Source organism: Equus caballus, chromosome 8 (genome assembly GCF_041296265.1).
Source record: "Equus caballus isolate H_3958 breed thoroughbred chromosome 8, TB-T2T, whole genome shotgun sequence".
Taxonomy (NCBI): Eukaryota; Metazoa; Chordata; class Mammalia; order Perissodactyla; family Equidae; genus Equus; species Equus caballus.
Window position 1 is genome coordinate 46,274,849 of NC_091691.1, and position 10,003 is coordinate 46,284,851.

Below are 10,003 nucleotides of genomic sequence, written 5' to 3' on the forward strand. Positions count from 1 at the left end.
TGGGGGGGGGCTTGTGTAGAAAGAGAGAGGAAATGTATCAAAATGTTAACAGTAGATAAATGTCAACCGTTGGGAGTTCATTTTATTGTCGTATTATTCTTTCAACTTTCCTAGAGGTTTGAAAACTTCTCAAATAAGATGATGAGGGGGAGAGTGCACAATTTAGCCCAGCGAGTGGAGCGCACAGCAGCCTGGCAACAGCCTCCCGGTTCTGTAGGTAAAGAGCTGCCCCGAGGAGCGTGGTCATGGGCTTTCTCCCTTCACGTGGACAGAAAAGGAACGGATGAGTGCAGAGTGCCATGCGGCTGAGGGACAGTGGCTGGAAGGGAAGAGGAGGACTTCCCAAGGCTGGAGGTCTTGAAAAACAGGCTCAGTCTCTTTGATCCATGATGAGTCAAGTGTGGAGAGGGAGGAAAGGGGAGAATACCTATTCCTTCTGGAACTCTGAGGGGCCTCCGTGATGTTCACCTGGGCAGTAGGGAGCACAGCTCCTTGGGATCCAATTCAACCCCAACGTTAGCTGGACATCTATGATGTGCGAGGCACCAGGCTGGTCTGGGAGATAGTCGACTGCTGAGCTGCTGACCTACTGTGGGCAGATGAAGGACTGAAGGGCCAGAGCACTGAGGAGACTGGGCCCAGTTGTCTTGAGCAGCCCACCCCTCCCCAGCCCTGTGTCAGTGTTTGGGTTCATTTGGACAGTCGTGATGGTCGGGTGATGGGCACGCCCATCCACACTCCCCCTCAGGGCACTTTTGTGTAGCCTTAGGAACAAAAATAAAGATCTTGTTTTATATACCTTTCCTAGCCAAGGTCTGGGATGTGTGGTTAGAAAATATTTTTGTTTTTATGGAATTGCTAAACCCCTGGAGTGCCAGAGGAGGCCACATGGAGTGTGGCTCCTGCGGCCTGTTTTCTTCTACGTGGGAAGTGAGTCTGGACATAAACGGTGACGCTTAACCCTGCATCCTGGAAGTTCTAGGTTTAGATAAAATGTTTCCGAATTACCCAGTGAGTGAGGAAGACCACACGATCTTTAAATTCCCTCCCAGCTCTCACATCCTGTGACTAATCAGCAGCTGTCCTAACTTAAATCAGACAAAAACTAGTGGGTCTAAAAGGCAACCTGATTGTCCCATTTCATCTATTTCTAAGAAAGCAGTGAGCATATATCCACGAAGTACACAATGAAGAATAAACATTCATGTGTCGAGCTGAGTGTAGGAAATCAGGCTGATAACACAAATGACCGGACACCTCTCTGATGAACATGGAGCTGTTGCCGTGCTGTGCAGCAACGAGGCAAAAACGGGCAGCGTCTCGCACTTAACTGCAATCAAAAGGCTTTACCCAGCGCAGCCCAACTCTCTCCGTTTGTTAAATTTCCAGTCATAGAATCAACTCCAACACTGACCACTTTCTCTGATACCACACACAATATAATAGTCTTCAGCAGGTTCTAAAAGGAGGAGCTCTGAATAAGGCGACAGAACCTGCGGTCTAGTCCCCGATGAGCCCTTAACAAGTGTTTTGACTTCTGAGCCCCCGTGTCTTCCTCTGTAACACGATGGCGTTGCGTAGACCACATGTGAGGACCCTCGAGCCCGAACATCCAGAGCTTCCCCACCGCCCCGGCCACACTCTGACAGCAGGTGGGAACTTCCACCCCCACTCCCCTCACTCTGGCCCCTCATCTGGGAGACGCACAGCAGGGTGTGTGGGGCTGGGGGCTGAGACAGCAGCAGTCAGCCCTGGAGCTGTGGAGGAGGGGAGAGAAATGCTGGGATGGGGGTGGGGCAGAGGCCCAGAGGGGTGAGCCCTCAGCAGGGAGGCTGGACCATCCCTTGAGGTGACCTGGGTGGAGGGAAGGGGAAGGAGAGGAGCCTTCTCCTCGGGATTTCAAAAACCGGCTGAAGCAGGGCGACGTTCAGGACCAGCCTGGGCAGTTTAGATTATTTAAAATAGTCTTTATTTTATTTTTCTATTAAAAACTAAGAGGAATTTTGCAAGGTGAAAAGTTCTGGAGATCTGTCGCACAACAATGTGAATATACTGAACACTACTGAATTGTATACTTAAAAATGGTTAAGATGGTATATATTATGTTGTGTATTTTCTTCACCACGATTTAAAAAAAAGGGGTGGTGGCATAGTAGGCAAGTTTCACAAAAGTTGGAAAAGCCTGAAAAGTAACAAAAACAAAATCCAACCCCCCAAATACCATTACTTAATTAATTAATATTTTGACACATTTCCTGCCAGTCTTTTCTTCTACACTACTTTTCTTAAACTTAATTCGATTCGTGTTGCATGCGTGCTATAAAACAATGAACTTTGTAAACATAACTCCTTCATGTTAGTAGGATGCTTCATAAAAACCATTTTAATGGCTGCACAGCATTTCATGCGTATTCTAATTATTCCCTTATGTTTGGCCGTTTTGGTTGTTTCCTATCTTCCACTATTATCAATAATGCTTCAACAAACATCTCTGTGCATGAAATGTTAATTGAATTTAGAATTGAAGATTGGTTCCTATAAGTGGAATTAGAACCAGGTCAAATCTGATGACTAAAAGGATTTCGATGCATCTGTCAGTCCCCTCCTCCAGGCAGAGAATCAGTGCAGGAGAGAGCTTCGCACAACCTGAGGCTGAGAGCCACTTAGCGAGGAAGGAGATCCTCACCCACATTCTCCCTGATCTCTGGATGCCTGGCATTCTTTGAGGGGAGACAAACCCTTTGTCCCACCCTTAGCGAAGAAAGCCAGGACAAGCGCAGTTGGCAGGGGGCGTGATTTCTGGTTTGTGTGAATGAAGGTTTGAGACCCAGCCCTGATTAGGGGAAAAGGGATTAGAGAGGTGGAGGTGGCCTCTGGGTGTCCCAGGAAGTCACTGAGGAAGAGAAGGACACTCCCACCAGTTCTGCCCGGCGTCTGACCTGGAGCACTGCTCTGGTGTGATAGAAATGCCCTAATACAGCTCTATGCCCCACGGGGCCACTTAATCCACACCCCTCTTATAGGGACTGTCCTCGATGGTTCCATTTGCAGAGTGTTCTCTGTCCCTTTCTATGTGCCTTCCGCAGTGTCCTCTCCATGGGAATATTAGAGCACATCGCTCTCCCGCTAACAGGGGTGGCTGGGACTAGTGCCTCGTGGGGCTCTGAAGTCAGACAGAGCCGGTTCATTTCAGCTCTGCCATGTGGGGAAATGGGACTGTACCTCCACCCTCACAGGATTGTTGGGCAGGTTGTGTATTGGGTGTGTAAAGAGTCTTTTCTTTTGGTGTCTGGCACAAAGTGGGCACTCGACATGCTTGGCTCAGTGTATGAACCACATAAACGCACTGCTCAGTCCCAGAGTTGTAGAAGTTAGCTTTGTTTTGTTGAGGCCATTGGGCTGTAAAAAATTAAGTTTACATTAAGTAAAATAGAAATTGACCTAAGTGATTATGTGATTTGGAAGCTAGTTGCTTTGTGTGTGCGTGATAGAGAAATATATACTCAATCACCTTTATTTAAAGTGAAAAAAATTACCTAGTTGATATGACAATGTGTTCAGTTCTATCTTTTAGTCAGAAAAGAGAAGAGAGAGGACAGGAAGAGGAGAAAAGGGAAGAGACATACACAGAGAAGGGCAGACATGCTCACAGGAGGAATGAGAAATGTAGACAACACGGCCGCACATTTCCAGCCACGCATTTCCACAGAGGTATCTTCCCATGGGGGTGTCACCTCTGCCTGTCTCTCCGGGGACTCTCCCTCTGTGCTGTTGGACCTACCCACTGGCAGTCCCCGGGGGGTCAAAGCTCCAGGCTCAAGGCCACATCAGTCTGCTCTGTCTGGTTCTGTCATAGGATTCTATTTTGAGTCTTTAATGACAATTCATTGATTTACTCACTCTTTTTTTTTTTTTTTTGAGGAAGATTAGCCCTGAGCTAACATCTGCTGCCAATCCTCCTCTTTTTTGCTGAGGAAGACTGACCCTGAGCTAACATCCATGCCCATCTTCCTTTACTTTATATGCGGGACGCCTACCACAGCATTGCTTGTCAAGCAGCGCCATGTCCATACCCGGGATCCGAACCGGCGAACCCCGGGCCGCCAAATCGGAACGTGCGAACTTAACCGCTGTGCCACCGGGCCGGCTCCTATTCACTCTTCTTGAACAAATATCAAGTACTTACTATGTCCCAGACACTGTATTAGATACTGATTGTAATCCTCATGAAGTTCTGGTAACATTTGTGGCCTATAAAAAATAACAATTATAATAGTGTGGTGTGCTGGGAACAAATTATTCTTACTATTAAATGACTTGGAAAAAGTTTTTCATGTTAATATTAAGGAAGAAAGGTGATGGAAATGAATGAAGAAGGCTGTCCATAAGTCTGTGAGAGGGCAGGTACGGATGAAACACTGCTGAAGGAGGATTTCAACAGGACTGACTTGTCCAGGCAGAGCAGACTTCCCAGGAAAGCATGAAAACGACCGGCCGGCTGCCCAGGACCCAAAGGCTCCTTCTGCTAAGATGTGGGATCTGCCGTCAAGACTGGGAGGATCCAACAGTGGAGGCAACCACACAACTTCTAAGCTGGAGAGCAGAGAAGCCACTGATGCAAGCCAGCCTTGGGGCAAGGAGCGGACCTTGTGCGACACAGCTGAGCTGAGCCGTGCACAAAGTCCTGGGGAAGTGGGATTTCCTGGGACATCCTGAGACCTCGGCCTCCGCAGCCTGAGACTGACCAGCAGTTTCCAGCACCTTGTTCCTGATGAATCCAATGAGCGTTTGTATGCATGCCAGGGTACGTTTTTTGTGTGTGTGATAAAACCCTTACAGACCAGAACTTGTGTCCATTGATCAGTTATCTTTGTCTTTGCTTTCTGATGTCATCCATGAAAAAGATTTAATTTACTTTGTCTCTGCTCTGAAACTTGACCTTTGGTTCCAGTCATGGAACTTTGTTTGCCCGTGATTTGGACTCTGCCATGGGTCCTCTGGCCTGAGTCTCTTAGGTCTCTCCATGCCACCGAGCCTTCCTGGGAGCTGGAGCCTCTCCCTGTGCAGCCCCCACTTCCTGTTTCCTGTACTGCTCGGTCACCACCTCTGCCCATTGGTCCAACTTCCACTTTGTATCTTCTGCTTGGACCCGTGACAACACGCTCCATCTGCCTTTGGGACACTCGACCTCTGGAAGAGACCCTCAGGCCACTTCCTCACCGCTGCCTGGCACTTGCAGCTTGCCTGTCCCTGCCCCTGGACATCTCTGGGCCTTTTGGGACTTGTTCATCTTTTTTTCCAGCCCTTCCTATTGCCAGTTGGGCTGTTATGTAATGAAAGGTACCAGGAAAGATATTTAAAGCTATACTGCACTTTCACAACTAAAAGCACAAATGTGAATGTTCGTTTTTTTTTGCTACTTGTCCCTGTGGACTGGATTAAATTAAATCAATCTGCATCATCCCCACCCCCAGGCTGGAATGGTCTGATAAGCTCTTTTTCTGTTCCCAAGTTCCAGTGGGACATGACATCCCCATGCAGGTATGTTGGAAGTGAACGTACCGTTTGCCCCTGTATGTCTGCACCAACATTATCATGCCCACGGTCAGATTGTCCAGGTGCTCCAAATTTAGAAATCTTACCTCCTGGATTAGATTATAAAAGGTTAAGGTTAGAGACTAGATTTCCTGTATGTTGTCCATAATATTCAGCATATTACTTACCATGCAAATACACTTAGTCACCAATTGTGAATGAAGAAAATAGAATGGCAGAAAATTTACAGCACAAAAGGACTTTCTTTTTCTGAAAGGAGCGTCCAGAATATTATAATGGGAAAAAAAGAAAAATTTAATAATGCCTCCCTAAACAAAGAGGTTTTTACCAGGGTTTTCTCAGAGTTAAATATAAACTTGGAAGGCGTTTTTAAAATAGAGTCAGAATGGTCCACAACTAATTATGATCACCAGTTATTTGCCTGATTTCGTTTCCCAGTCATTCTCTGCTGCTCATGTTAGGACCTGAATTTTGTATCTAGTCGTAGTCTTGGCCCCAAATGCTCCATAGCGGGGGGGGCGTGGTAGGAAGGCCGGGCAGGGGGGCCGGCCCCGCCTTCCCGTTGACAAGCCCTGCAGCTTCAGTTCTCTGAGCGGCTGGGGTGGGGCAGGGGCTCCCTGCATAACAGGCTAGCTGGGAGAGCAGCGAGATGAGATAGCGCGTGTAAAGATGCCCGTAAGCCGTAAACTGCCAAACCAAAGTAATGTGAAATTCTTATTATTTCTTCTCTACAGTAAAACAAAGGCTATTTGGAGAGTTTAACTCAGTTCAGGATGAGCGCCCACTCCCCTCCCAGCTGTCCCAGCTGTTCTCAGGAATTCTGTGGTTGCCGCTCCCTCAGTTCTCAGCTGGCCCAGTGATTCAGAAAACATCCCTCCCCACCCGCCCTAACAGCTCATCCTCCAATTCTTTAGCCCTTCCCTAACTAAAGTGTCTCTGTGACTAACTTCCAGATATGTGCTGTATGGCTCACTCGTTTAGTAGGAGAAATAGAGCCACCTGTGCTGAGTGTGCACAGCGCCCAGGAAGGGAGCCTGATGCTCCCAGTGAGGTCTGATGACCGTCCTCTCCACAAAAGGCATTGTTCATGCTTTCACAGATGAGGAAACCAGATCTGAGAGAGGCCAAGTAACTGGTCCTGGCCACACGTTTACACTCTAGCTGCTTGTTTTTTATGTTTTTATTTTATTGTGTTGTGGTGAGAACACGTAACATGAGAGCTCCCCTCCTAACAAAGCGTACTCTATATTATTGTTGATGACAGGTACGGTGTTGCACAGCAGATCTCTACAACCTACTCATCTCGCTCAGTTGAAACTCTGTGCCTGCTGCTTACTAACTCTGTATTGCCTAGACCCTCGCTTCTTAAACAAGAAGCAGGACCCTGGAGCTCTGCGGCTCTATCTCCGCCGGCACAGTGCACCAGAACTGTTTCAGCTGCAACAGACTTGATCGGAAACTGGGGAAACAGGAACAAGCATTTTGTCCAACGCTCATTCCAGGGAGGGCCGGTGTGGGGGCAGGGGGTGTCACAAGGCTTTCCTCATCAGGTGAGATGTTCACCCTGGCCCTGCCCTTCCTATGCATCCATGCTGGACAAGAGCCTGCGCTCACCAACTCTGAGGACACACTGAGCAGCTGGCCTCTGCTCTGACCATGCCTTCTCTACCTTCTCATCTGGCTTCTGCTCAACAGAACAGCTGGAGAAGTGCTACCTCAAGGGCTGCCCGACTATTTTTATGTGGCCATCTGCCTTTTAGACCAGGGCTGGCAGGCAGCAACAGGCCTGAGGAATGCCACAGCAGGTGGGTGGCGCCCGGACAGCTGAGGACGCCTAGCCCTGCCACTGACTGTTGTTCCAGGGACGCTGAAAATGTGGTGCGAGGATACCAAGGAGAGAAAGAATGCCTTTTACACATCAGAGCTGGGACAATGTGGGTGCCCTTGATTCCTTTTCCATTTCTGGGATGAGATGAGGCCAGCTCTGCCCTGCTATTGTCAGGGTCTGGGTGGCAGACTGGGCCGGGAGCACAGTGTACAGGTCAGACGCTTTGGCTAGATGCCGACCTCAGTGCCATCAGAGGGGAGAGAGCAAATGCTCTGCAGAGGGCATGGGCCCAAAGGAAGCCTGGGGCTTCAGCTTGTAGTAAGACCCCGAGGTGTCCCTGCGACCGCCTTGACTGAAAGCTAAGCCTGGAGCAGACAGTCAGGCCCGCGGGTCTCCTTCCAGAAACCGTGCGAGCCTGCCTTGCCCAAGGGGCAGGGCTGTCATCAGAGTTGTGGTTATTGGGAGGGCTTGCTTCATTCACAGTGCCCTGGGAGGGAGGAAGCATGGAAAAAATCAATCAATAAAAACCCCTTCTCATTACAGAAAATTTTAAACATACACAAATTAGAGACTAGGATGACGAAACCCCAGGTATCCATCATCCATGTAGAAGCATTTTCTTAGACAAATCTTAAGAGTATACCTCTTTCCTAAAAAAAGAAGAAAAGGGTGTGTTTGTGTCAGATTTACAGCAAATGTTTGAATTCGCCCTTTCCAGGAGGAAATGGGGAAATAAATGGATCAGATACTTTGAAGGTAACATTGAATTTCTTACACCTTTCTTTCTCCTTTGTGGAAAGTGTGCTTACTTCCCAAACATTTATAGCTGCCTGCTACGTGCCAAGCTCCCTTCCAGGCTCTGGGTTATCAATCTATTGGACAGCATCTGCTGGATCTTGGGGTCCAAGGGAGGTGGGTCAAGGCGTCTGGAGCCCTGGGCTGGCACTGGCGAGACTTTGAGAAAGGCACTTAAATTCTAGATTCCAGGCTTCCTCGTGTGTAGAGTAATCATGATAACGTTGATCTTAACTGTATTGTTGTGAAAATCAAATACAATTGTCTTTAAACCATGAAAGTATTTCGTAATGTTAAAAATATTCAAAAATTTAAAGGAGTTATTTGGAACATGCTTGAGACAACAGGGGTCAGAGACTGTCTTGTGGGCCCCTAAAACCGCCCTCCTTCGAGATGGAGGGGTTGGAAAATTGAACTGGGTCTCCCAAACATCCCTGCCGCAAGGGTTCTGGATGCAAATGGCCCTTGGCCAGTTAGACGCCCCTGGCTGGTTTGGAAGCGGAAATCTCCTTCTTGCTCTTCCTGCCTCCAGCAGGACGGGGTTGCTCAGGCCACTGCCCCCACTGCCTCAGAGCCGGTGGGCGTGTTGGGGAGCAGTCGTGGCAGGAGCAGCAGCCCAGGCAGCCTTGACTCCATCCCTTCGGATGACTGACGACTGTGAGCACGTAATTGCCTCTGCGAAACCCTCTTCTACTTGAACTGTCTAGAGTAACTGTCCTTCCTGCATGGACCCCTGCCTGAAGCAGGCGATGGAAGAAGGGCCGAGGTCATGGGGCGCCACGGGAGCAGAGGGCCCTAACCCAGCCGGACCTCTGCTCTTCCCCCGTTTCTATTTGGTTTTGGTCTGTGCATTGGGCTCCTCTTAGGCTTTTCATGCAGCAGGGGCATGTGTGCTGCATGGACCTGCCTGGGCCGTGTGGCACACAGGTAGTTTTACACTTGGCAGCTCCGCGCAAACGTTGTAGGGTAGGGTGCCAGCTGTTCCTCCAAGGAGGACGTGTTTGTCTCGCCTGAAGAATGGGAAGGGGTGCTTTGCAGAAAGAAGTGACACACGCCACAGAAGACAACTAAGGCAGCGTTGGACTCTGGCACCTGGGGGCTGTGTTTGTTGATGCTGAGCGATCCTGCACACTCACCCCCAAAAGCACAGCGGCGTGAACGAAAGGCATTTCTTTTCTTTCTTCTCTGGCTGCTGCCTGGCTGCTTACAACTGCAGGTCCTCTGCATGTGGCTCCAGGCTGCAGGGCAGGATCAGACCTGCTCCACATGTCTCACTCTGGGTCCCTGCTGAAGGGGCAGTGGCCACCTGGGCATGTCCTTGTCATGACGGTCACAAGAGTGCCTGAGGCAGGCCAGGCATGCACACAGAAGGGTGGGCTCAGGCCCTATCTGCTAATATTCCAAGCCTGCCATCCTGGGGCTCCAGCACCATATGCACCAGGAGGGAGGGAAATAACCCAGTCTCCCAGGAGCTTAAGAGACGAGTCTATTCTAAGAGGAACAGGGAAGAAACTATTTCTTATGTTTGATGAATTGAGTTAATCTGATTTTTTTTTTTGAGAAAGATTAGCCCTGAGCTAACATCCACTGCCAATCCTCCTCTTTTTGCTGAGGAAGACTGGCCCTGAGCTACCATCTGTGCCCATCTTCCCCTGCCACAGCATGGCTTGCCAAGTGGTGCATAAGTCTGCGCCCAGGATCCGAACCAGCGAACTCCAGGCCACCAATCGGAGTGCGCAAACTTAACCACTACACCACCGGGCTGGCCCCTGATATTTGTTTTTATAAACTATTTTTCTCATGTTTGTGACCTGCTTTAGATAT